Below are 26,826 nucleotides of genomic sequence, written 5' to 3' on the forward strand. Positions count from 1 at the left end.
GAGCTTTGGTGTTTGATGCATAGATACTTATAATTGTTATATCCTCTTGCTGAATTGACCCTTTAATAGTCAGTGACCTTCTTCGTCTCTTTTTACAGTCTTGATTTGTAGTCTATTTTGTCTGATATAAGTATAGCTACTCCCTTTTTTTGTTGTTTCTAGCTGCATGAAATATCTTTTTCCACTCTTTTACTTTCAATCTATGTCTTTGTAGATGAAATGGTTTTTTTGTAAACAGCATATAGTTGGGGCTTCTTTGTCCATTCAGCCACTCTTTGACTTTTAATTGAAGAATTTTGTCTGTTAACATTCATTATCATTATTGATATATAAGGACTTAATACTGTTGCCTATTTTCTGATTGTGTTGTAACTCCTGGCCTGTATGCTTTCCGTTGAGAAGTTTGTTGCCAGATGAATTGGAGCTCCTTGATATGTTACTTGCTTCCTTTCTCTTGCTTCTTTTATGATTCTCTCTTTGTCCTTGACCTTTGAGAGTTTGATTATTATATGCCTTGGGGTACTCTTATTTGGGTCAAATATGTTTGATATTCTCTGACCTTCCTGTACTTGAATATTTATATCTTTCTCAAGTTTTTACAAGTTTTGTTATTTCTTTGAATAAGCTTTCTACCCTTTGCTCTTGCTCAACTCCCTGTTGACTATCAAAATTCTTAGATTTGATCTTTTGAGGTAATTTTCCTTATTTTGTAGTTGATCTTTATTACTTTTCATTCATTTTTCTTTTGTCTCCTCTGTGTATTTTCAAATAGCCTATCTTCAATCTCTGATTCTTTCCTCCACTTAATCCATTCTACTGTTGAGAGCTTATAACAAATTGTTCAGTTTAGCAAATAAATTTCTCAGTTTGAAAAATTTCTATTCTTTTTTTGTGTTATTTCAATCTCTTTATTAAATATTTCTGATACATTTCTGAATTGCTTTTCTGTGTTAGCTTAGAAATCACTGAGTTTCCTTAAACCACTATTTTGAGTTCTTGGTGAAAAAGTTCATATATTGCCTTCTTGCCTTGCTTTTCTTTTTTTCTTTTACTTTAAGTTCTGGGATACGTGTGCTGAACGTGCAGGTTTGTTACATAGGTATACATGTGCCATGGTGGTTTGCTGCACCTATCAACCCGTCATCTAGGTTTTAAGCTCTGCATGCATTAGGTATCTGTCCTAATGCTCTCTCTGCATGCATTAGGCATTTGTCCTAATGCCTTCTTGCTAGGGTCAGTCACTGATTCCTTGCATTGCTTGTTTGGGGAGATCATGGTTCCCTGTTTGCTGCTGTTTCTTCTGGATGTATATCTATGTCTTTGCATTGAAATATTAGTTTTCTATTCCGGCCTTCTCTGCATAACTTGTTTTGGTTTTTGTTGCATATATTTGGTTAGAGGTTCTTTACTGCTAGGTCACTGCCTCCTTTTCAGCTCTAGGTGGTGCCTTAAGCCCAGGTTTCACCTTGGCTCCAGTAAACACTCCGAGTACAGCTCTTCCTGAATAGGAGAGGTTCCAAAGGGAATTTTCTGGCATTGTAGGAAGGCCGGCTAGGGGTTTTTGCTCAGGGGATCTGTGGGATGGATCTCCTATAGCATGGTGCTGCTGAGCAGCCACTCTGATTTGGCATCTCCTTTGGCAGAGTTACGGAGCAGAGCTTCCAGGGCTGGGGATAGTAATCCCATCTTCCCTCTTTGTCTCTGCCTGTCCTCCGGGATATTTCTCTCTTCAGGCACTCAAGATACTTTCTGCAGGTTAAGACAGGGACAGGTCTCCCGCCAGGAAACCCAACATCATGGGAAAACTGGTTGTCCACATCAATCTCACTTTCTCCAATATGGAAACAAGTGAGGCTGGGCGTGGTGGCTCACGCCTGTAATCCCAGCACTGTGGGAGGCCGAGGAGGGCAGATCACAAGGTCAGAGATCGAGACCATCCTGGCTAACACGGTGAAACCCCGTCTCTACTAAAAATACAAAAATTAGCTGGATGTGGTGGTGGGCACTTGTAGTGCCAGCTACTCGGGAGGCTGAGGCAGGAGAATTGCTTGAACCTGGGAGGCAGAGGTTGCAGTGAGCCAAGATCCTGCTACTGCACTCCATCCTGGCTACAGAGCAAGACTTCATCTCACACAAAAAAAAAAAAAAAAAGAGAGAGAGAGAGAGAAAAGATAAAAGAAACTAGTGACCAAGTAAGTTGGAGGAAAATTTTCTGTGGACTTAGTGCCCAGCAGAAAGGGGAGTCTTATTTTCTTACAGTCTTCTCAGTGTTTTTACACTCCTCTGTGGCCCCAAGAACCATCTCTCTTCATAACTTGAGTTCTAAAATACTTCTCGTGATAATCTTGGTGCTGTATATTTGTTTTTGGTTTTCTACAAGAAGGAATAAGAACAGCTTGCTTCAACACTGCCGCTTTGAAACCAAGTCAGACTGGCTGATCTTTAAGGTCCCATCTTCTATCACAGTTAGTTTTGCCTGTTTTTATTCTTTGTATAAGTTGAATCATTTGTGTTTGCCTTCTCAAATCCATTTCTCTGAATGATGTGAGGTAGGGTTCAGCAGATTAACTGAGTACTATTTATTCAAAAGACCATCCTACAGTGCACTGCAGTACAATGTAGTAACATCTTTGTCATAAATCAAGTGATTATATATATGTGGATCTGTTTCTGTAATTTCTTTTGTTACATTGGTATATATTTCATCTCTTTTGCCAACATTTCACTGTTTTAATTACTGTAACTTTATGATAAGTTTTGGTTAACTTTTGCATATCCTTTAGCTATATTCTTCAAGATTATTGGCAATTTTTAGTCCTTGTATAAATTCTAGAATTATTTTGTCAGTTCCACAAAAAAACTTGCTAGATTTTTATTGGGATTACACTAAATCTATAGATCAATTTGGGGAAAATTGGCATCTTACAACCTAGGAATATGGTAACTCTTTCCATTTACTTAGGCCTTCTTAAACTCAATAACGTTTTATAGTTTTTTGTATAAAGATCATGGTCATTTTTTGTTAAATTTATTCCTAGGTATTTATTTATACTAGTGTAAGTGATACTTTCTACAATTACATTTCTGGTTGTTTGTTACTAATATATAGAAATACATCTTTGTATCTTGCACTAGTATTTAGCAATCTCAGTGAATTCACCTATTTCTTATAATTTGACTATAGATTATTTTGGGTTCTCTACATACATAATTATGTCATCTGTGAATACAAAAGTTTTTTTCTTCAATCTTTATAGTTTTAATTTCCTTTTCTACCTATATGCCTTTCATTTTCTTTTTCACCCTTATTGGCCTTTTGAAGGCCTCCAGTACAATGTTGAATAGAGGTGGTCAGAACAAGTATCTTTGTTTCTTCCCAGTTTTAGGGGCAAACGTTCAATATTTCACCACTAAGTATAGTGTTTGCTATAGGTTTTTCCATATAATCTGTATCAGATTTTAAGAATTTCTTTCTATTCCTAGCTTGCTAGGTGTTTCTTTTTTAATCATTAATGTATGCTGAATTCTAACAAATGCTTTTTCTGTATCTATCAAAATGATCATATGCTTTCCTTTATTTATTTATTTTTATTTTACTTTAAGTTCTGGGATACCTGTGCTGAACGTGCAGGTTTGCTACATAGGTATACATGTGCCATAGTGGTTTGCTGCACCCATCAACCCATCATCTAGGTTTTAAGCTCCATGTGCATTAGGTATTTGTCCTAATGCTCTCTCTCCCCAATCATATGCTTTTCTTTATTTTGTTAATGTGGTGGATTACATTGATTTATTTTTTCTATTGATTGGATTTTTTCTACTTGGGGCCATAAGTTACTACTCTTCACATGCCTGGTAATTTTTCATTGGATGCTGGACATTACAAATGCTGTGTTGTTGGATGTTTGGATTTTGTTGTCTTCCTTTAAAGAGTGTTGAGGTTTGTTTTGGCAGGCAGTTACATGTGGATTAGATCTACCTTTTTGATGTTTGTTTTTAAGCTTTGTTACACAGGTGTAGAGTACCTTTACTCTGGGGCTAACTTAGCTCCATTACCAAGCTATGACCCTTCTCTGGTTCCTGTTGGATGCCCCAGGTTTTCAGTGAAGTATTTCTACTTGGGTTGATATAAATTAAAACCTTTTCTATTGTATGAGCTCTAGGAATTGTTTAGTAGAGCTCCCAGGCAGTTGTCCTTTGACCTCAGGAAGTTTCACTCCATGCATGTACAGATTAGTATTCAGCCAAGACTCAAGGGGACCGACCCCTCTTTAGATTTCTGGAGCCCTTTCTTTGTGTAACTTCCTCCTTTTAGTTACTCTGCCTTACAAATTCTAGCCAGCACAGTCTTCCCAAGTTTCTGTCTCTCTTTTTTTTTTTTTTTTCCAGCATTCAAAATCTTTTTAATAAGAGAGTAGGATCCAGGGTTAGTTTTTGTAGCCTCGGCTGGCCCGTTGGCCTCTGGCACGCTCGAACTTCCGGCCCTTGGAGCGGACGTAAGGTTTGGTGTGGCTGTGCGGGGTTCCTGGGGCCTTGCCGAAATGCCGGTACACCTCTCGGCCCTTGCGAGGACCGGCGAGCAGGACAGTGCCGCAGCCGTTGGGGGAGTCCAGGGCCAGCTGGTCGAAAGTGAGGATCTTGTCCCCTGCCCTGAGGATGCGGCTGCGGGCCCGGCTGGCCACGCACAGTGCACATACCTTCAGTTTGGGCACCTCCTGAACCCGCACATCATCCGTTATGGTCCCCACAACCATGGCCGTTTTGTTTTCCCGGCCAGGAAGCTTCATCTTCCGGATCATCCGGGAAAGGGACAGAGGCGGCCGGTTGGTACGACTCATAAACAACCTCTTCAGCACAACCTGGTTGAATGTGGAGTTGGTTCTTCTGGCCAGAAACCTGTACAACTTGACCAACAGCCTCAGGTAGATATCCTGGCTCTTGGGCTCCTTGCGCCGAACCTTCCGGTCCTTGTTGTGGCGGATATCGACTCCCACGATGGCGCCTCCTGCTCGGCCAGGACCGGAAGGAGCAAGTTTCTGTCTCTTAAATTCAGTGAGACTGCTGGGCTTCTACTTAGGTTCCCCCTTGGTAAAGGCAAACTGCTGCTCTTCAAAAATTGCCTGTAGGCGAAAGCCAGGGCAATCACAGGGCTAACTCTTTCCTTTTCTTCCTCTCCAGGATGATGAAACTATGCTGCCTGTTGGTCAATGTCTGAAAATAGTTGCTTCATATATTTTGTCCACTTTTACTTGATTATAGTGGGGATGTACTGGGATGAGCAGAAGTAGAAGTTGACATTGTTTTTTTTTTCAAATATTAAATTAACCTTACAATCCTAATCTTTTTAAATAAGTACTATATTACGTTTGCTAGTATTTTATTTAGCATTCTTGTATTCATGTTTATGAGAAAGATTGGTCCATCAGAATAATAATTATTATTGTACCATACTTGTTAGGTTAAATATCAAGATTAGAGTGACTTCATAAACTGAATTGGGAAGTCCTTTTTTTTTTTTTTTTTTTTTGAGACGAGGTTTCATTCTGTGGCCCAGGCTGGAGAGCAATGGTGCAATTTTGGCTCACTGCAACCTCCACCTTCTGGGCTCAAGTGATCCTCCCACATCAGCCTCCCAAGTAGCTGGGACTACAGGTGCACACCACCATGCCTGGCTAATTTTTGTATTTTTTTGTAGAGACAGAGTTTCACCACGTTGCCCAGGTTGGTCTCAAACTCCTGGACTCAAGAAGTCTGCCTACCTTGGCCTCCCAAAGTGCTAGGATTACAGGCAGCAGGGTGTTTTCTTGTTTTGTTTTGTTTTGTTTTTTGAGTACTCTATTTTTATTCACTGGAAGTGTTTTTTGTAACATTGATATTATTTCTTCTTTAAACACTTGGAAAAATTCAACAGTGAAACAATCTAAGGCTAGATTTCTTTGTGGGAAGATTTTAAATTTCAGATTCAATGTATTTATCAATGTATGACTACACTATTTCTTTTTGTGTTGGTTTTGGTAAGTTGTGTTATCTTAGGAATTTGTCCATTATAAAGCTGAATTTTCAGATTTATATTGGGAAAAGTAATATATAATATGTTCATAGCACAGCTTTAGCTATATCCCACACATGCTGTATCACATTTTCATTAACATTCTGTTCAAAATGTTTTCTAATTTCCATTGTGATTTCGTTTTTAACCCATGTTTTTTCATTTTCACTGAAAATGTTTTAGAACATTAATGGAGATGATGGTTGCACAACATTGGGAATGCACTAAATGCCACTAAATTCTTCACTTAAAATGAAAAATTTTAAATTTCATGTTATTATTCACTTTAAATTGGTTAGTTTTGTGTGAGTTTCACCTCAACAAAAAATACTTTTTAAGAAGTGGGCTGGCTTTGGTGGCTCACGCCTGTAATCCCAGCACTCTGGGAGGCCGAGGTGGGTGGATCACCTGAGGTCAGGAGTTGGAGACCAGCCTGGCCAACATGGTGAAACCCCGTCACTACTAAAAATACAAAAATTTGTTGGGTGCATGATGGCACATGCCTGTAATCCCAGCTAGTTGGGAGGCTGAGGCAGGAGAATTGCTTGAACCCAGGAGGTGGAGGTTGCAGTGAGCCGAGATCGTGCCGTTGCACTCCAGCCTAAGCGACAGAGCAAGGCTCTGTCTCAAAAAAAAAAAAAAAAAAAAAAAAAAAAGTGGATTACTTAATTTCTAAGCGTTTGGCCATTTTTCTTCTTTTTGTTATTAATTTCTAGCTTCGGCTGCATGCAGTGGCTCATGCTTATCATCCTAGCACTTTGGGAGGCTGAGGTGGGCAGACTGAGCCCAGGAGTTTGAAACCAGCCTGGGCAACATGGCAAAACTTTGTCTCTGCAAAAAAATGAAAGAAATTAGCCAGGCATGGTGGCAGATACCTGTAGTCCCAGCTACTTGGGAGGCTGAGGTAGGAGGATCACCTGAATCCAGGAAGGTCGAGGCTGCTGTGAGCCATGATGGTGCCACTGCACTCTAGCCTAGGCGACAGAGGGAGAGACCCTGTCTCTAAAAAAAAAAAAAATTCTAGCTTCTCTACTGCAGTCAGAGAACCTAGCCTGTATTATGATAATCCTTTTAAATTTTTCATGACTTTTCCAGTACATGTTCCACGTACACTTGGAAAGATTGTGCTGTATATTCTATCGTACTTAGGTATATATAAAAATTTGGCCGAGTTTGTTAATCATTTTGTTCAAATCCCTTATACCCCCTCATGTTTTGTGGGGTTTTTTTCTGTCTGCTTGTTCTATCAGTTATTGTTTCGTGGGTTTTTTTTCTGTCTGCTTGTTCTATCAGTTACTGTGAAATGTGTGTTTTTAAAAAAATCTCAGTGTAATTACAGGTTTATTTCTATTTTTAGTTCCATCAAATTTGCCATGTGGGTTTTGAGGCTGTGTTATTAAAAGCATACAAACAAAATTATACCTTCCTGATGGATAGTCTTTATTATTATTATTATTATTTACAACTGTCTGTCTTTAACTCTCAATATGCTTCTCATTTTAAAATCTACTTTGTCTTATATTAGTATAGCTTCACCAGGCTTCTTTTGGTTGCTTTTTGAATGGCATATTTTTTCCACTCTTACATAACCTTTCTGTGTCTTTGTATTTAGGATTTTTCTGTTGTAAGCAACATATTGTTGGACTTGGGATTTGATTGTACCTATTTACAAGCTAATAAGTTATGCATTGCTGGCAGAAGGCCTAAGACTCCTGGGTGATAAGCAGAAGACTCACTCAGCACAGTAAGTGGCATGAGTGTCAGCATGTTTGCCTCTGTCAGTTCCTCCTTCTCCCCAAGCCCTACAAGAGGTAATGTGAAGGGTCCAGCTGAAGGCCTGAGTGCTCAGTGGATTGTGTTATAGGAGAGAAATAATGGGCAATGCATTTTACAGCAAGCATCAAACAAGCCTGCTCTTTGTCCCAGAAGGAAACATAACCTCATCCCCCGAGGCTACTTGCTGCAAACTCAACTCTATGGAGAAACGGCCTGAGAAAAGAGCAGTCTTGTATTGGCACACCCTACAGGAGCGTGGAGGGATACTCTATGATGATGAGCTGATTTATTCCACTTTGGCATTCTGTCATATTTTGCTTGATGTATTTCAAGACTATGTTATTAGATATACACAAATTTAGAATTATATTCCTGGTAGATGGGCCTTTTCATCAATAGCAAATGTCCTTAACTCTAGTAATGCTTTTTGACTTAAAGTGTACCTTGTCTTATATGACAATATAACTACCCCACTTGTCTTTTGGTTAGATTTGTCATGGCGTAGGTATTCTCATCCTCTTGCTTGATCTTTCTGTTTCTTTATATTTAAGGATTTTTTTTGTAAGCAACATGTATAATTAGTCAAGCTATCTTTGTCTTTTAATTAGAGTATGTTTGAATTTTATGTAATTACTGGTGTATTTTGATTTACTTTAACTGTTTTATTTCTCCATGTTTTATGTTCCTTTTTCTCATCTTTCTTGCCTTCTTTTGGATATATAAAGGAATTTTAATTATTCCATTTTCTCCATTCTATTAGTTTGTTAGTAATTCATTCTTTCACCCGTGAGCCTGAAGATTACAACAGGCATTGTGGCTTATTACAGTCTACTAAGAATGGATACTTATTTCACTTCCCAGATGATGCTGCCAATGCTAAGACCTTATAAAACAACTACCTTGGCCACTGCTTTGTGCAATTGTTCTTGTATAGAGATTTTTTTACCTTTTTGTTTCAGACAGAGTTTCGCTCTTGTCGCCCAGGCTGGAGTGCAGTAGCGTGATCTCGACTGGCTGCAACCTCCGCCTCTCCGGTTCAAGCAATTCTCCTGCCTTAGCCTCCCAAGTAGCTGGGATTACAGGCACTTGCCACCAAGCCCAGCTAATTTTTTGTATTTAGTAGAGACGGGGTTTCACCATGTTGGTCAGGCTGGTCTGGAACTCCTGACCTCAGGTGATCCACCCACCTCAGCCTCCCAAATTGCTGGTATTACAGGCATGAGCCACCACACGCGGCTTTTTCTACCTTGTAATTTTTCTACCTTGTAATCAAAACATTATTATTGTTTTATAAGCTAATATTCATTTAGATTCACCCTTTCCATTGCTCTTCATACCTTCCTACCATTTTGTGCTTCCTTCTGGATAATTTTCTTTCTTTATGAAGAATTAAAGCTTTTAAATGTTTCCTTTCATGCAAATGTGCTGCTGACAAATTCTCTGTCTGGAGATGTCTTTTTTTCACCTTTAATTTTGAAGGGTATATTCACTATGTATAGAAGTCTAGATTGTCAATTATTTAAGCACTTTAAAAATTGTCAGTTTATTTTCTTATGCCTCTGTCTCTCATTGGAAAAGTCAGCTCTCAGTCTTTTTCTGCTCCTTTGAAGATAATGTCTCTTTTCTCTTGCAGCTCTTTAAAATGTTGTGTTTGATTTTTTTTTTTTTTTTTTTTTTTGACAGTCTTGCTCTGTCATGCAGGCTGGAGTGCAGTGGCACAATCTCAGCTCACTGCAACTTCTGCCTCCCCAGTTCAAGCGGTTCTCCTGCCTCAGCCTCCCACCAAATAGCTGGGATTACAGGCCTGTGCCACCACACCTGGCTAACTTTCATATTTTTAGCAGAGATGGGATTCTACCATGTTGCCAGGCTGGTCTCAAACTCCTGGCCTCAAGTGATCTGCCTGCCTCGGCCTCCTAAAGTGCTGGGATTATAGGTGTGAGCCACTATGCCTGGCCTGTCTTTGATTTTCCTCAGTTTGCCTAGAAGGTGCCTAGATGCAGTCTGCATATTTTTGACTCACTTTTCTTCCAGCACACCAATCCCCTCTTCAGCTCTGCTCTGCTTGCTATTAAACCCATCTACTGAGTTCTAATTTTAGTTGTACTTTTCATCTTCATAATTTTCATTCTATTCTCTTTTAACAAATTCCAATTCTTTGAGCAAACTCCTGTCACCAATTTTCTTGAGCATATTGATTACAGTTATTTTAGTGTGCCCAATTACTCCAGTATCTGGAGTTGTCTGTTGTCAGATTTTTCTTTCAGTCCTGTATCTTGCTATGCCTGACAATTCTTTAATGAATGCCTGACATTGTATCTGAATGATTGTGCAGGCTCTGGATGATGTTTTCTCCCTCCAGACAGGATTTACCTTCTTCTTTTGCAAGCAGCCAGAGGCAGATCACGCCAGTCCAGCTGGGACCATGCTGCCTCCCTGGCTGGTTTGCTGTCTTTGAGAAGGTCCATCTAGCTCTGGCTTACCCTCTTCCTAAGATGTAGCCCTGTAAAGATCCCAGCTAGGCGCCTGGGATATTTTTCAGGTCCTCCTTGACAAGTTCTGAACTCAGGTTTTGTCTCCATAACATTATGAGACTGTCTGAAACCCTACTTTGCCTTGCACCCACTTTCTTTTTGACTTTCAAGCCTCTTGTACAATTTAATCAGAAAATAACTTGAAAACTGATGCTGATGTTGGCCTCACATTTTTGCACCCCTCTTCTCTCTGGCTTCTTGATTCTCTACAAGTCCTAATTGCCTTGGCAACTTCTAACTTTAATTTTTATCTTCTCAGACACATCAAATTGTCTAAAACTGCTTTAAAATCACCATTATACTTAAGAGAAAACTTCCCTAAGCCACATTTGTCCAAAGCCACAAAATTAAGTGAGAGAACTGGGATTAGAGCTTTGACTCCAAAGTCTGTCATTATCTAAGCTATTTCAAAATATAGCCATTTTGTTGTGTTTACCTACAAGGGTCTGGCTCAGAGTTTGGTTTTATTGTCTATGATGATATTAGAAAAGTTGCTTTATGATATTGAGAATACAGTAAGATCATAAACCTACTTTCCTCTCTATTAAATGGAGATGATAAACTCTTTAGTCAGTGTTTTGCTGATAAAGCCGTAAGTTGTTTCATGCAGTTCCTCTTTGGTTTAGTCACCATGGTTATTAATTTATTTACATCATTATTATTTAAATTTATTTAAGAATGATGTAATATTTAGTTACATCATTTTTATTTAAAAATTTTTTAGTTCCTTGCAAATCCAAGGTCAGAGAAATCTTCATTTGCATTTATTCCTAATTTGTACCTAATTTGTGTATTTAATTTAGAACATAATAAGGATATATGCTCATGATCATGTTATTATTTATTGCAAGAAGAGTCAGTACTCCTCTCGCACCAGAAGAAAAACCAAACAGACGCTATTTCAACTTAGCAGGATATGGAGTTGTACCATTGCCTCTTGTCAGCCCTGCTTATATAATTCAGAAGAAGAGCACTTGCCACTGTTGAACAGACTTTTTCACAGAGGGCCTGGGTGTGCAGCACCCTGCCAAGTTTCCTATTAGTTATGGAGAAAAGCCATTTGTATTCTGAAATTGCAAATCAGCCAGGCAATCACCACACAGAAATAGCCCCCATGAAAATAAAGCAGTGCTATATTTGAAGCCTTAATCATGTGTATTTATAGACCTGAGTTTAGTTCTATTTGGAAAATTTCACATTATACAGTAACATTGTGATTACCAACATACTCAAAGGGTGAGGGGATGGGATGTTTGATCCACTTAAATTTTCTGAGTAATGAGGAGTTAGTCACAAAGAATTTTTCTGTCCACTTACTAGTGAATGCCTTTCAAAAATTGCTTTAGTCAGCTCAAAGGAGATCAGAAAGCCAGCTATGAGTTATTCTGGGTGGGATAAGTAGGGAAGTGTGTTCTCGACAGATTTGTCATTGATTCATAAAACCCCACCATGAGAGATTCAGTCTTATAGCTTAGGACCCTGTTCCAAATTAAAATGAAAACTACTTGGGTTGGCTAACATTGCACATATTAGTGTTTTAGGACTTAGTATTAATAAGTGTATCAGGACATTTTCTGGGAGAAGATTTGAAGAGATAGAAGGTACTAGAAGGCCTTGGGTACCTGGGGTGAGAGAGTGGTGTTGCTTGTTTCCCAAGTCTGCTCTGGGCCAGGCCTGTCAGCACACAGTCTACCCTTCTTCAATGAACACGTGTCAGATATTGATCAGCTGACCTATAACCAGCATTTTATGGGACCCCCTCAAACTCAGCACACGCAGAAGGACTCATCATTCTTCCTCACCCTCGCATCTGCTTCGCGATGCTCCTAGTATTCATGCTTACAAGGAAAGGCACCAGTGAACAAACACTTGCAGGAGGTGAGGGAGGGAGACATTCAGAGACCTAGAGCAAGAGTATTCCAAGCAGAGGGAAAGGCACCTTGAGGGCCCTGACACAGGACCTGGCCCAGGGTGTTCAAGGTGAATGAAGGGAGCAGTGGCAAAAGAGGAGGCCAGACAGGAGCTCTGTAGAAAGCATTTTCTACTGTTCAAATAAGAAAGCTTCGAGTTGTCTTTGTCTTCTTTCTCTGCCTCTATCCCCTGACTCAGCCTTTCCTCAAGTGCTCTGAAACATTCCTCAAAATTGTGACCTCCTCTCCATTCCCACTGCTACCACAATCAGTTCCTCCCAGCTGCTTTCCCTGACTATGGCTTTTCCCTCCCAAATCTGTCCTCCATTTTGCTGCTACAGTTAGCCTCTCCAATCACGTAGCTCATCATGTTATTCCCCTCTTCAGCATCCTCAACAGCTCCCCGTTATCTATGCTGGCACTTTCCAATCGGACTTTCTGCAAAGAAGGAAATGTTCTGGAATCTGTGCTGTTCAGTGTCCACATGTGCATTTGAAATGTGGCTAGTGAGACTGAGAAATTGAATTTTAAATTTTATTTAATTTTAGGTAATTTAAATGGTTACATGTAGCTAGTGGCTACATATGGTATTGAACAGCCCAGCGCTGATATCATTTTTAATCTTTTGGAAAAGCCAGGTTTCCTTTCCTTTTTTGACTCTAATGAGAGCTTCATTTTCCCTTAAAACTTCAGCTACAATACTTTTGCGTGTATTCTAATGGTTTGTGAATCTATGGAGCCCATCTACGTATCTGCAGTTAGGAACCTCTGGCCTAGAAGGTAATGTCTAAGCCCATTTTGGGGGCTCAAGACAGCACTTGGAAAATGTCCTCTGTCTTAAGCTAGATTCTATGAGCTGATTGTTCTGAGTGACAGGAAGCAGACTATTTGGAGGAATTAATGATGATCGGGAAAGGAAGCCAGGGACCAGTCCCAGTAGGGCAGTATTACATGTCAGGTGGCACAGCATCTGGAGTCGAGGAGAGCAAGAAGGGATTGGAAAATGTAATGGGGCAAGGCAACATCGTATGCCCTACCAGCTGCGAAAGAAGCAAGGCGGTTGTGCTGGTTCTGGGACACTATAGTCAACCCAGAAGGATCAGGCTGGAAGATGTTGGCGTCATTTCATGTGCTCTGTGCTGCCATCATGCTGTGCACATCCTTCCCTGGTCCCCAAATCCAGGATGTTTCCATATGGTTGTTCACATGGCTTCTTTTGCTAAAAAGCCCTTTCTTGCTGCCCTAGCAAACTCCTTCTACAAGGTCAAATTCATCCCCTCTGTGAAGATTTTCCCACCTCCCTTTCTTATGAAATCAGTCACTCCTCAGCTGTGCTCTCCCATGGCTGCCTCTCTCAGCCTTCCAGCCACCCAATGTGGATTAGTAGTTTTGGAGTCAGATGGACCTAACTCAAAAATAACTGAAGTAGCTCTGCCACTTGCTAACTGGGTGATCTTTGACCACATTGCTATAGTTCCCTCATCTGCATGATTGGGGTCATGATAGCATCTGTGAGGAGTTGTTATAAAGACTAAATATGTTGAGATATGGTAATTGACCAGTATAATGCAAGACATATAGTTGGACTCAATAAATAGTAGCTGTCATTACCATTTTTATGACTGTTGTCATCTGGCTGGTAGCATTATCCCATGATGGTACAGTTAGTTGCTTGTGGATGTCCTTGTCTCCCACACAAGACTGAATTCAAGAGTAGCTTTCCTGTTTGAAGCAGCTTAGAAACCACCTGATATGAACAAGAGGCATACGCCTTGGTTTGCTTGTCCAAAAAGTTTCAGATATTATTTAATTGGCCAAAACTTTTTGGGATGCCCTTGCCAGGCATCAGACCCTTCCATTGGATAGAACCGTAGTATAATAAATAGGGACCAGCCTTTCACCTGCTTTGTATGGTTTGAAATGTTCTAAAAGATCTGGTCAAACATGTTCCTTCTCAGTCCCAGCATTGTCCAAATCCTCTGCTTTTGGCACACATTGGTTTAGCAAATCAGTGCTGGAGAACAGCACGCTGAGGGAGGAAGACACAGGACAGGCATAGCCTGAGTGGGGAAAAGACCTGAGATGCCGCTGTTGCTATTGCTGCTGATAATGATGCTGAAGGTAATCGTGATGGTGATCATGATGGTGATGATGATGGTGAGGGTGAGGCTGGTGATAACGATGAGGATGGTGGTCGTGGTGAGGGTGATGGTGATGATGATGATGATAATGATGATGGAGATGGTGATGATGGTGATGGAGATGGTAATGATGGAGATGGTGATGATGGTGAGGGTGGTGATGATGACAGTGATGGTGTTGGTAGTTGTGATTATGATGGTGATCGTGGTAGTGATGATGGTGGTGGTGACAATGATGTAATGATGGTGATGGTGATGGTGATGATTATGGTGATGGTGGTGGTGGTGATGTTGATGACAGTGATGGTGATGATGATATTTACCGAGCACTTATGCATCAGATACTGTGATATGTGTTTTATGTAAATGATTACATTTGATGCAAACCCCATGGTACTATAATATTTTCTGTTATGCAGATAAGGAAATCGAAGCTTAAATTTCTTAAGGAAATTAAGAAGCATGCCCAAGTTTTACATAGCTGGTAAGTGGTGGAAGCAGGATTTGAATTGGGATATTTGAGTACAGGGCCTATACTGTGACTGGCTCATGCATGGAAGTGCTGCCCAGAAGGGTGGACTCTGGGTTTAGTGAAACAGGAGAGGCTGGTATGTGCCACTAGGAAATAAGACAGAGGCTCTGGGGATGTGGAGAAGGACCTGCTGAGACAATTGGTTACACAGAATTTATTTTTGTCTATTATTGAAATACATGTGATGGTGAGCTGGCTCACTCTGGCCTCTTAAATGAGTAAAAGCCCTCACGTGGCTTTTGGAAATGTTTTTCTAGTGGACAGTGGTGCATTGACAGATCCTCAAATGTCACTGCTGGCCAAACAACATCTATCCTTTGGCACCACTGGCAGCATCAATGATGGACAAAATTTATTAATGTAGCACCCATGGTGCTCTTAAGACGTGGCTGCTTTTATTAGTAAAACATATAATAGGTCCACTTACATTCTTTATGAAGGAAAAATAAAAACGGTTTCTCCTTGATCCTTTTGTATTTATTATTTTTTCAGAAATGACTAGAGTCTTGGCTTCAAAAAAGGATGAATGACTGCTTGGTGCTGACTCACCACTCAGCTGTGACTGCCTCTGGCCAAGAGGGAGGCTCAGGCAGGCATCTGCACAGTAGCTGCCTACCATTAAGGTGGTGCTTGCTGGATTGTGACTGCTCAAAAGCCTCTCCTGCTTCTGACTCATGGCCTGGACTCTTCCATGGGTTCCTGTCTGCTTCCTAACAACATTCACTGCAACCTTCCCTAGTCACAGGTTTTAAGCTTCTCACTGCCCTCCCCAATCTGTTTCAGTCCCCTTGTCTTCACTGGCCTGTTTTCTCCTCCACTTACCATTACTCAATGGGGCAGAGAGTCAATTCTCACCTCTCTTTTCCTTTGCACTTTCACCGAGGCCCAAATGAAATGTTTTCCTCCTTCTTCTTGAATAGAGAAGGTATGCAGTAGCACTGTAGACTGAGAAGCCAGGAGGCACAAAGTCTGAATCCCAGCAGCCTTGATTTAACCAGATTTTTAAGGGCCATTCCAGCTCCAAGATGCTGTGATTAAATCTTGCCTGGAGCATTGAACAAAGAAAAACTTTGCCATTGTGGGGTCACTAAGACATCTAAAATCTGACCACTTGGAGGAAGGAGGTGTGGATATTAACAGAGATGTTTATGTGTGGAGGGGAGCCATAAGAAAGCTTATGAGCTAAGGCCACCTTCTTGGTGTGGTGGCCTAAATGTCCTAGGAGATTGTCCTTTTCATTTCTTTTCAAGCCTGGGAAGCTAGCATGGCCCCACTTAACAACTCAGCAGGGGAAGTTCACCAATCATGTATCCATTTGTGTGGAGCATCTGAAGGATGCTGGCCGTCCTGCAGCTGTATATGTTGCTTGGGGTCGGCATTAATCATTACCTAGTGAGCTCCAAACTCTCGCTCACCTGAATGTGGCAATGTGCATAGACAAATCCATTTTTTTTCTTTTTTTTTTTTTTGAGTCTCGCTCTGTCACCCAGGCTGGAGTGCATTAGAGCGATCTTGGCTCACTGCAACCTCTGCCTCCCAGGTTCAAGTGATTCTCCTGCCTCAGCTTCCTGAGTAGCTGGGACTACGGGCACATGCCACCATGCCCAGCTAATTTTTGTACTTTTAGTAGAGATGGGGTTTCGCCATGTTAGCCAGGGTGGTCTCAAACTCCTGACTTCAGGTAATCCACCTGCCTCGGCCTCCCACAGTGCTGGGATTACAGGCGTGAGCCACCATGCCTGGCCCAAAATCTTAAAGATAGGAAATTTATGCTTGGGTATCTTTGCTTCTCCCAGGCATTTACAATTATTCATTCATTCATTCATTCATTCATTCATTCATTCATTACCATATCTGGAGAGCCAGAGAAATGCAAAAACGTTGGTAGACTGCTGTCATCACCATCATCTCTAGAAAAGGTAAGAGGAAACCAATCTAGGTGTTGCCTGTGCTTTGGGGGGTATTACTCAAGATATTTTTGCCCAGACTGATGTCTTGGAGAGTTTCCCGTGTTTTCTTGTAGTAGTTTCATAGTTTGAGGTCTTAGATTTAAGTCTTTAATCCAAATTTATTTGACTTTTGTATGAGGTGAGAGATAGGGATCCAGTTTCATTCTTCTGAATATGGATATCCAGTTTTCCCAGCATCAATTATTGAAGAGACTGTCTTTTCCCCAATGTACATTCTTGGCAACTTTGTCAAAAATGAGTTCACTGTAGGTATGTGGATTTGTTTCTGGGTTTTCTATTCTGTTCCATTGGTCTATGTGTCTGTTTTTATGTCAGTACCATGCTGTTTTGGTTACCATAGTCTGCAGTATACTTTGAAGTCAGGTAACATGATTCCTCCAGTTTTCTTCCTTTTACTCAGGAAAGCTTTAGCTATTCTAGTTTTTTTTGATTCCATATACGTTTTAGGACTTTTTTTCTATTTCTATGCAGAATGTATTGGTATTTTGATAGAGATTACATTGAGACTGTATATTGCTTTAGGTAGTATGGATATCTAAACAATAGTGATTCTTCCTATCCATGAACATGGAATATCTTTCCATGTCTTTGTGCCCTCTTCAGTTTCTTTCATCAGTGTTTTATAGTTTTAATTGTAGAGATCTTTCACTTCTTTGGTTAATTCCTAGGTATTTAATTTTGTTTGTAGCACTTGTAAATGGGATAGCTTTTTAAATTTCTTTTTCAAATTGTTCTCTGTTGTCATATAGAAATGCTACTGATTTTTGTATGTTGATTTTTAGGTTTTTCCAAATAGAAGATCATGTCATCTGCAAAAAAGGATAATTTGAGTTCTTTCTTTCCAATTTGGATGCCCTTTATTTCTTCTCTTGTCTGATTGCTCTAGTTAAGACTTCCAGTAGTATGTTGAATAACAACGGTGAAAGTGGGCATCCTCATCATGTTCCAGATCTAAGAGGCTTTCCATTTTTCCTTATTCAGTATGATACTAACTGTGAGTGTGTCATATATGGCCTTAATTATGTTGAGGTATGTTCCTTCTATACCTTTTTTGAGGCTTTTTATCATGAAGGGATGTTGAACTTTATCAAATGCTTTTTCAGCATCGATTGAAATTATCATCTGTTTTTTGCCCTCCATTCTGTTGATAATGATGTATCACATTGATTGATTTGCATTTGTTGAACTATTCTTGCATCCCTGGGATAAATCTCACTTGGTCATGATGAATGATCTTTTTAATGTATTGTTGAATTTGGTTTGCTAGTATTTTGTTGAGAATTTTTGCATTACTATTCATCGGAGAGACTGATCTGTAGTTTTCTTTTTTGATGTATCTCTGTCTGGTTGTGGCATCAGGATAATACTAGCCTCCGAGAATGAGTTTGGAAGTATCCCCTCTTCCTCCATTTTTTGGGAAAATTTGAGTATTGGTATTAGTTCTTTAAATGTTTGATAGGATTTAGTGGTAAAGTCATTGGGTCCCAGGCTTTTCTTTACTGGGAGACTTTTTGTTACAGCTTCAATCTCATTGCTTTTTATTGGTCTGTTCAGGTTTTGGATTTTTTCATGGTTCAATCTTGGTAAGTTGTGCATGTCTAGAAACTTACCCATTTTTTCTAGATTTTCCAATTTATTGGCATACAATTGCTCATAGTAGCCACTAATCATCCTTCGAGTTTCTGTGGTAGCCGTTGTGATGTCTCCTTTTTCATCTCTGATTTTATTTATTTGGGTCTTCTATCTGTTCTTCTTGGTTAGTCTAGCTAAAGTTTTGTCAATTTTGTTTATATTTTTCAAAAAAACAGCTTTTTGTTTTATTGATCTTTTGTATTATTTTCTTCATTTCAAATTCATTCAGTTCTGCTCTGATCTTTATTTCTTTTCTTCTACTAATTTTGGGTTTGGCTTGCTCTTGCTTTTCTAATTTAATTTATTTATTTGAAGTTTTTCTTCTTTTTGATGTAGGTTGTTATAGCTATAAATTTCCCTCTTAGCACTGCTGTTGCTGTATCCCATAGGTTTTGGTATGTAGTGTTTACATTATCCTTTGTTTCAAGAAATATTTCAATTTTCTTCTTAATTTCTTCATTGACCCACTGGTCATTCAAGAGCATATCATTTCATTTCCATGTGTTTATGTAGTTTCCAAAAATTCCTTTTGTTACTAATTTGTAGTTTTATTCCACTGTGGTCAGATAAGATTTTTTTTTATTTTTTGGATGTTTTAAGTCTTGCTTCGTGACCTAATATATGGCCTATTCTTGAGAATGGTCCATATACTGAGGAGAAAAATATGCATTCTGCAGCCATTAGATAAAATGTTCTGTATATATCTATTAGGTTCATTTGTCCTATAGTGAAGATTAAGTCCAATGTTTCTTTGTTGATTTTCTGTCTGGGACATCTGTCCAATGCTGAGAAGTGGGGTGCTGAAATCTCCAACTCTTATTGTATTTAGATCTATCTCTCTGTTTAGCTCTAATAATATTTGTTTATATAGCTGGGTACTCCAGTGTTGAGTGCATACCAATAGCTTTTTAAAGAGGCAGAAGATGGGACTAATACCAGAGTCCTCTCTATTCCCTTTAAAGTACAGTATAATAGGAGTTGCCATGCTCAGAAAAATCTTTTTCTCATTATCTTTAAATTTTATCAGAATTGAACAACCTTTCAGGCTTATTTATATATAGATATCTAAATCTTTCCACCCCACTATAGTCAGAATATTGGTGTTCCCTCCACCAAATTCATATATTGAAACTTAATCCTCAATGCAGTAATATTAAGACATGGGGCCTTAGGTAGGTGATTAGGTCATGAGGGCTCTGCTATCATGAATGGGACTAGTGCCCTTATAAATTAGGTTGAAGAGAGCACCCTAGCCCCTTCAGCCAAGAATGCAGCAAGGGGCACCATCTATGAATCTACGAGTAGTCTTCTATAGACACTGAATCAGCTGGTGTCTTCATCTTGGACTTCCCAACCTCCAGAAATGTGAGAAATATATTTCTATCATTTATAAATTATTCAGTGTACAGCACTTTGTTATAGCAGCCTGAATGGGCTGAAACACACCCTATTGTTGAAAAATCTGCTGCCCAGAGTCAACAAAACACAGAAAACAGCCATCCCCTTCTCCTCCCTTATCCTCTTACAGAATTCTGCCTTAACAATACCCATTTTTATCAGTATCTGTTGTTGCCATATAATTCTCCTACACAGCAATGTTCTCCACTCCGTAATAAGTGAAGCTTTTTTTTTTTTTGAGACAGAGCCTTGCTCTGTCGCCCAGGCTGGAGTGCAGTGGCGCGATCTTGGCTCACTGCAAGCTCCGCCTCCCAGGTTCACGCCATTCTCCTGCCTCAGCCTCCTGAGTAGCTGGGACTACAGGCACCCGCCACCATGCCCAGCTAATTTTTTGTATTTTTTAGTAGAGACGGGATTTCACCATGTTAGCCAGGATGGTCTCGATCTCCTGACCTCGTGATCCGCCTGCCTCGGCCTCCCAAAGTGCTGGGATTGCAGGCATGAGCCACCGCGCCTGGCCTTAGGTGAATCTTTTTTTAAGGACACAAAAATTCTCTTGTACCCTGTGATATTAGTGAACTGGATTTTTTAAGCCCATTGATAGTGTTTCCCATACTGAAACTCTAGTTCAGGCCATTACTAAGTGGGGTTTGAACCAATTCAAGTTGGTTTAACATTCAAAAATGAAACAATTATCATCAACTTAGTTCCCCACATTAACAGAAAAAAGGAGAAAAAATATGTGATCATCTCGACAAATGCAGAAAAATGTTTATAAAATTTCAATGCCCATTTTTGGTTAAAAACTCTCAGCAGTCTGGGAATAAAAGAAAACTTCCTCAATCTAATAAAAAGCAGCTACAAAGAAAATTACAGGTAACATCATGCTTAATTATAAAATAATGAATGCTTTACCCATAAGATGAGAAAAAAGGCAAGAATGTCTGTGCTCACAATTTCTATTCAATATTATCATGACAGTCATAGCCAGTGCAATGGGGGAGGAGGAAATAAAAGGCATATTTATCAGAAAAACGTGAGTAAAACCGTCTTTATTTGCAGATGACATGATCATCTACATAGAAAATAATAATCTACAAAAAGTCTATGCAATCAAATTAATTTAGCACATTTTTAGGATAAAAGCTCAATATACAAAATTAAAATTTATTTCTATATACTAGCAGTCAAAAATTATGTTAAATTTTACATTTACAACAGCATCAAAATTATAAGAAGAGAAGAATAAGTGTAATAAAAGGTAAGCAAGATCTCTACTAACCTAACACTATAAAACATTGCTGAGAAAAATGAACAAATACCTAAATAAATTGAATGACATACCGTGTTCATGAATTGAAAGACTTGATAATTGTTGAGATGTCAGTTCACCCCAAGTCTATTCACATATTCAGTGCAAATCCAAGTAAAATCCAATCACACTTTAAAAAATTTTTTCTTAAAAAATATTTTAATAGAGACAGGATCTCCCTGTGTTGCCCAGGTGAGTCTCAAACTCATGGGCTCAAGGGATCCTCCTACCTCAGCCTCCCAAAGTGCTGGGATTACAGGCATGAGCCACTGCACCCATCCCAGACTGTTTCTTTGTGAGAAATTGGAAAACTGGTCCAAAAGCTATTAGATATCCAAAGAATCTAAAATAGCCAAAAAATTTTGAAATAAATAAAGTTGAATGACATATTACTCGATTTCAATACTTTCTGCAAAGCTACACTAATCAAGACTAGAATATTGGCAAAATTACAGCAAAATATGTTAATATAACAGACTAGAGTCCAGAATAGGCCCAGATATATATAGCCAAGTGATTTTTGGCAATAGGACCAAGGCAATTCAATGGCAATTCAATTCAATTAAAAGAATAAATCTCTTAAGCCAACAGAATAACTGGATAAATCTATAAACCTTGGTTCTTCACCTTATACCTAACAGAAAAATTAGTTTGAGATTGATCATAGACCTAAACATAAAATCTAAAGCTATAAAGCTTTTAGAAGAAAACAAAAGAATATTTTCATGTCCTTGAGCTAATCACAGATTTCTTACACAAGACACAAAAAGCATGAAGTAGAGAAAAACGATAAATTGTCTTTCATCAAATTAAAAACTACTAGGCCGGGCGCAGTGGCTCACGCTTGTAATCCCAGCACTTTGGGAGGCCGAGGCGGGCGGATCCCGAGGTCAGGAGATCGAGACCACGGTGAAACCCCGTCTCTACTAAAAATACAAAAAATTAGCCGGGCGTGGTGGCAGGCGCCTGTAGTCCTAGCTACTCGGAGAGGCTGAGGCAGGAGAATGGCGTGAACCCGGGAGGCGGAGCTTGCAGTGAGCCGAGATTGCGCCACTGCACTCCAGCCTGGGCAACAGAGCAAGACTCCATCTCAAAAAAAAAAAAAAAAAATTAAAAACTACTTACTAAAAGACACCATTAAGAAAATAAAAAGCCAAGCCAAGAATAGGAGAAAACATTTGAAATATTTATATTTGCTAAAGGGCTTACAGTTGAAATATACAAAGAATTCTTACAAATCAGGCTGGGCAAGGTGGCTTACTCCTGTTATCTCAGCAATTTGGGAGGCCATGACAGGAGGACAGCTTGAGGCCGGGATTTCAAGACAAGCCTGGGCAACATAGCAAGATCCCATCTCTTAAACAAAAAATTAACCAGGCATGGTGGATCATGCCTGTAGTCCCAGTTACTCAGGAAGCTGAGGCAGAAGGATCACTTGAGCCCAGGAGTTGGAGGCTGCAGTGAGCTTTGACTGTGCCACTGCACTCCAGCCTGGGCAACGGAGTGAGACCCTGTCTCTTAAAAAGAATTCTTACAAATCAATAACGAAAAGACAATCCAATTTTTTAAATGGATGAAAGACTTGAATAGACACCTCACAAAGGAAGACATACAGTAGTCACTTGAGCATATTCTGAGAACAGAAAAAAATTCTCAGAATTATTAGTCATTAAGGAAATACAATTAAAAATGAGAAAATTTTATACCCCATAGAACAGCTAAAATTATATATTTATTGTAAGATAACATCAAATATTGGTGAAGTTGTGGATCAGCTAGAACTATCACACATTGCTGACGAGACTGTAGATTGCTTCAATAACTTAGGAAAACATTTTGGTAGTTTCTTAAAAAGTTAAACATTAAAAAATATGTAATTTTTTTAAAAAGTTAAACATATACCTACTTTGTTACCCAATAATTCTACTTTTAGGTGTTTACCCAAGAGAAATGAAAACAAAAAAGACTTGTGCAAGAATGTGTATAGGATTTTTATTCGTAATAGTAAAAAATAAGAAATAACCAAATGTCTATCCACTGGACCAAATATTCCATTTATATACAAGGCATCATTACTCAGCAGTAAATAAGAAAGAACTACCGAAGCACAACCCCGTGCTTGAATTTCCGAAAAAACATTATGTTGAGTGAAAGAAGTCATACACTAAAGAATACAAAAATACATTTAAGAAAATTTTTTAGAAATTGGAATCTTGGTATGTTGCCCAGGCAGGTTTTGAACTCCTGGCCTCAAGTGATCCTCTCACCTCAACCTCACGAAGTAGCTAGGATTATAGGTGTGAACCTCCGTGCCTGACAGAATACATACATTGTGATTCTATTTACATAAAATTGGGGAAGACAATGATAAGAATATATAGTGGTAGGAATCAGAACAATAATTGCCTGTGGGTGTAGAAATTGACTGGAAGGGGATCTGAGGGAGCTTTCTGGGGGTGATGGAGATGTTCTATATCATGATTGGGGGTATGAGTTATATGGGTGTGTACATTTTTCAAAAATCGTCAATTTACATACTTAAAATCTGTGCATATCAGATTGGTAATTCTAAGGTAAAATTTACAGAATTTTAAGCCAACACAAAGGGAAAAACATTACTCAATCTGTTAGGTTGTTATATAAGTATTTTCTAGAATAGCCGCTCCATCAGAACACATTCTTACGTCTCAGATTTTCAGTTCCCTCTTTCTTCCTAGCATCTGCAAATTTCTTTTTCTTACAGAGACTTCCATAAACTTATAAAAAACATGTACTGCTTTATTTGATCTGGCCTTTTTAGTTGTTTATCATGAGATAGTTTAAGATTATTCTAGTAAACCAGAAGTCTTTACCTTCTCTAATGATTTTGTCCATGGTATCTCTTGCCTTGTACTTGAAAAGTATACACACACATTCATGTAAAAAAGTCTGTTTTTCTTCAGTAGCTTTAAGATTTCTGTCTTGGGTTAAAACCTGTGCTTTAAAACCATCATTCAAAATCTGTTAGTGGACAAGCCGGGCTGTATATCAGCAATACCTAAAGATAGTTAACTATTATCAGTTGAGTCTCTCTCAATCCTATACCTGAATGTTGCTAACATGCTGCCCAGTATAGAATTGAAAAAGAAAGCAGGAAACGCTGTCATGAGAAACAACATATCCTTTGGGAGGCCGACAGATGGCTATGTCATCTTCTATTCTTGTTTATCTTCTATCTTCTGCCTTATATTTTTCTCCTGTGGTTAGGAGCCATGTTTAACTTTCCTCAAAATGTCACATCTAACCTGTTTACTTTATTGAGTTCTAGAAAGTGACTGATCCTAAATAATTAAAATTAGATGAATCGACATAAAAAGAATCCAGTTTCATTTGTAATGTGATTCAAAAACCTCTAACCACAATGAAAATCAAAGTCAGGATTGCCACTGCTATTTAAACGTAGCTATCTTGTGCGAATGTGATGTTTAGAAGTTCTTTATCTACTTTGGGAATTTCCTAAAGTAAATTTAAACTTCCCATGATATTGTCATGCTGAAATTCTCATTGGCACTGAAATATTTAAAGAAGGGAAAATGGCACCCAAACCGTGAGAATTATATCACTTATGTGAGAAGTGTGCTTCTACTAGTGGCATGTGCTAATCGGGATGTGAGACTGAAATATATTTACTGTGTTTTCCCACATTGATGATGATGATGATGATGTGTGTTGGTTGGAGGAAGAGAATGAGAGAGAGAGAGTCAAAGAGAGAGAAAGAGAAAGGAAGGGAGGGAGAGAGGGACATACACTGAAATATACATAGGTGTACTTGTGAGAAAAAATGGTGTATATGTATATGTATTTTATGAGAAAGTTTTATTTCCTATATTCTAAGATGTACCTTTCCTCTCTATTTTAACATTTACAACTATATATGTGCTTTATAGAATGGCTTATTTTCCCCCAAATATCTGTTATTGAATCAACAGTATGTTTCACAAATGATAACCTCCAAATCATGGAAGTACTGTGTTGTCACATAGAGAATTGGGACTTTTGGAGGACGGGTGGCATACTGGTGTGCATTTCATCAGTGACCCATATGTTTTTACCTAGTAAACAAGTGGGGAATTATTCACAGAATTAACATTTTCTGTTTGTCAGGTTGTATTTTCTGGGGACAACTTTAAACATGCTTAGATAATCCAACACCAGAAAAAACAAATACGAGAAATATTTATTTTAATTAAAACATACCTTAAATACAGCTGAATTGGTTTGGCCAAAGTGTCCAAAAAAAAAAAAAGATGTGCTAAATAAACAAAAATGTGACCATTTTTATGGCATTCCAAGATACATAAATTGAATGTCTCTAAGAGAAACATTGAAGGGTAGAAACAAGGAAACACATTTTAAAACCTGGGAAACTTGAAGAATAAATCTTCCATCTTTTATTCAGCCTGTCAAAGTATCATACACAGTGTCTTGCGCATAGCTGATATCCAAATACTTTATGATTGCAAATATTTATTTTACTTTTTATTTTATTTTAAGTTCTGGGATGCCTGTGCTGAACGTGCAGGTTTGTTACATAGGTATAGATGTGCCATGGTGGTTTGCTGCACCTGTCAACCCGTCATCTAGGTTTTAAGCTCTGCTTGCATTAGGTATTTGTCCTAATGTTCTCCCTCCCCTTTCCCCCTACCCCCTGCAAATATTTACTTAGTGAAGTGTATTTACCTGTCAACAGACGAGAATAATTTCAGTTTTTCCATGAAAAAAAAAATCAATGTGCAATGCTAATGACTTGTCTGATGCAGGTATGATGAGACGTGCTTCTTAAAATGTTCCCTTCATGCTATTGGCCACTACAATAAAGTAGAGATATAGCCGAAAATTTGGAAATGTATGCATGTGGAGAGATACATTTGAGAAACCTTACTTGATCCATTATCTCAAGATTAATTTCTCTCTAGTTAGAAAAGGCTAATAACTAAGCTGCTGAAATCATGCACCATGCCACACACTGTTTTTGTTTTAGAGACAGGATCTGATTCTGCAGCCCAGGTTGGAGAGTAGTGGTGCGATTCTAGCTCACTGCAGACTTGAACTTCTGGGCTCAAGTGATCCTCCTGCCTCGGCCTCCTAGAGAATTGGGATTATAGGCATGAACCACCGCACCTGGCCACACATTGTTTTTACACTTGATCTTAGCCAAAAGGCCGAGAAGCGATCACACATCGTTTTTTAATACCAATTTCATAAGTTGATTCAGTAAAGTGACAATAAGACAATAGAAAATAAAAACTGATTAAAACGAAGTACAGGCAATTTGAAAACATTAACTACAAATTGAAAATATAACTAGTAGAATGTAGGTGGTGGCTTTTCTTATCTCAATTTTTAGCACTAACTGCCCAAAATACCTACCAAAATTAGCATATCAGAAATAAGACCATATGTTAAAATGACATAACTTGAGACCTCACTGCTTTATGTATAAATGTGGGAGCTTTTTTACCGTAATGACAAGTAGAAGAAAAAATGGGATGTTAAATTTCCAAAAGCGAGCTAACTGACTAGATCCAGCCAT

General features: G+C 38.8%; 1 pseudogene across 1 annotated transcript; it reads right to left on the reverse strand.

Annotated features, from left to right (window-relative positions):
- Positions 1–4,386: 4,386 nt before the first annotated feature.
- On the reverse strand, positions 4,387–26,826 carry LOC100588539 (annotated as a pseudogene). The gene is made up of 2 exons (XR_004030621.1): positions 26,755–26,826; positions 4,387–5,042 (listed from the first exon to the last, which is right to left on the reverse strand). The product of XR_004030621.1 is annotated as a 60S ribosomal protein L18 pseudogene (transcript).

This window comes from Nomascus leucogenys, chromosome 6 (assembly GCF_006542625.1).
Source record: "Nomascus leucogenys isolate Asia chromosome 6, Asia_NLE_v1, whole genome shotgun sequence".
Classification (NCBI taxonomy): domain Eukaryota; kingdom Metazoa; phylum Chordata; class Mammalia; order Primates; family Hylobatidae; genus Nomascus; species Nomascus leucogenys.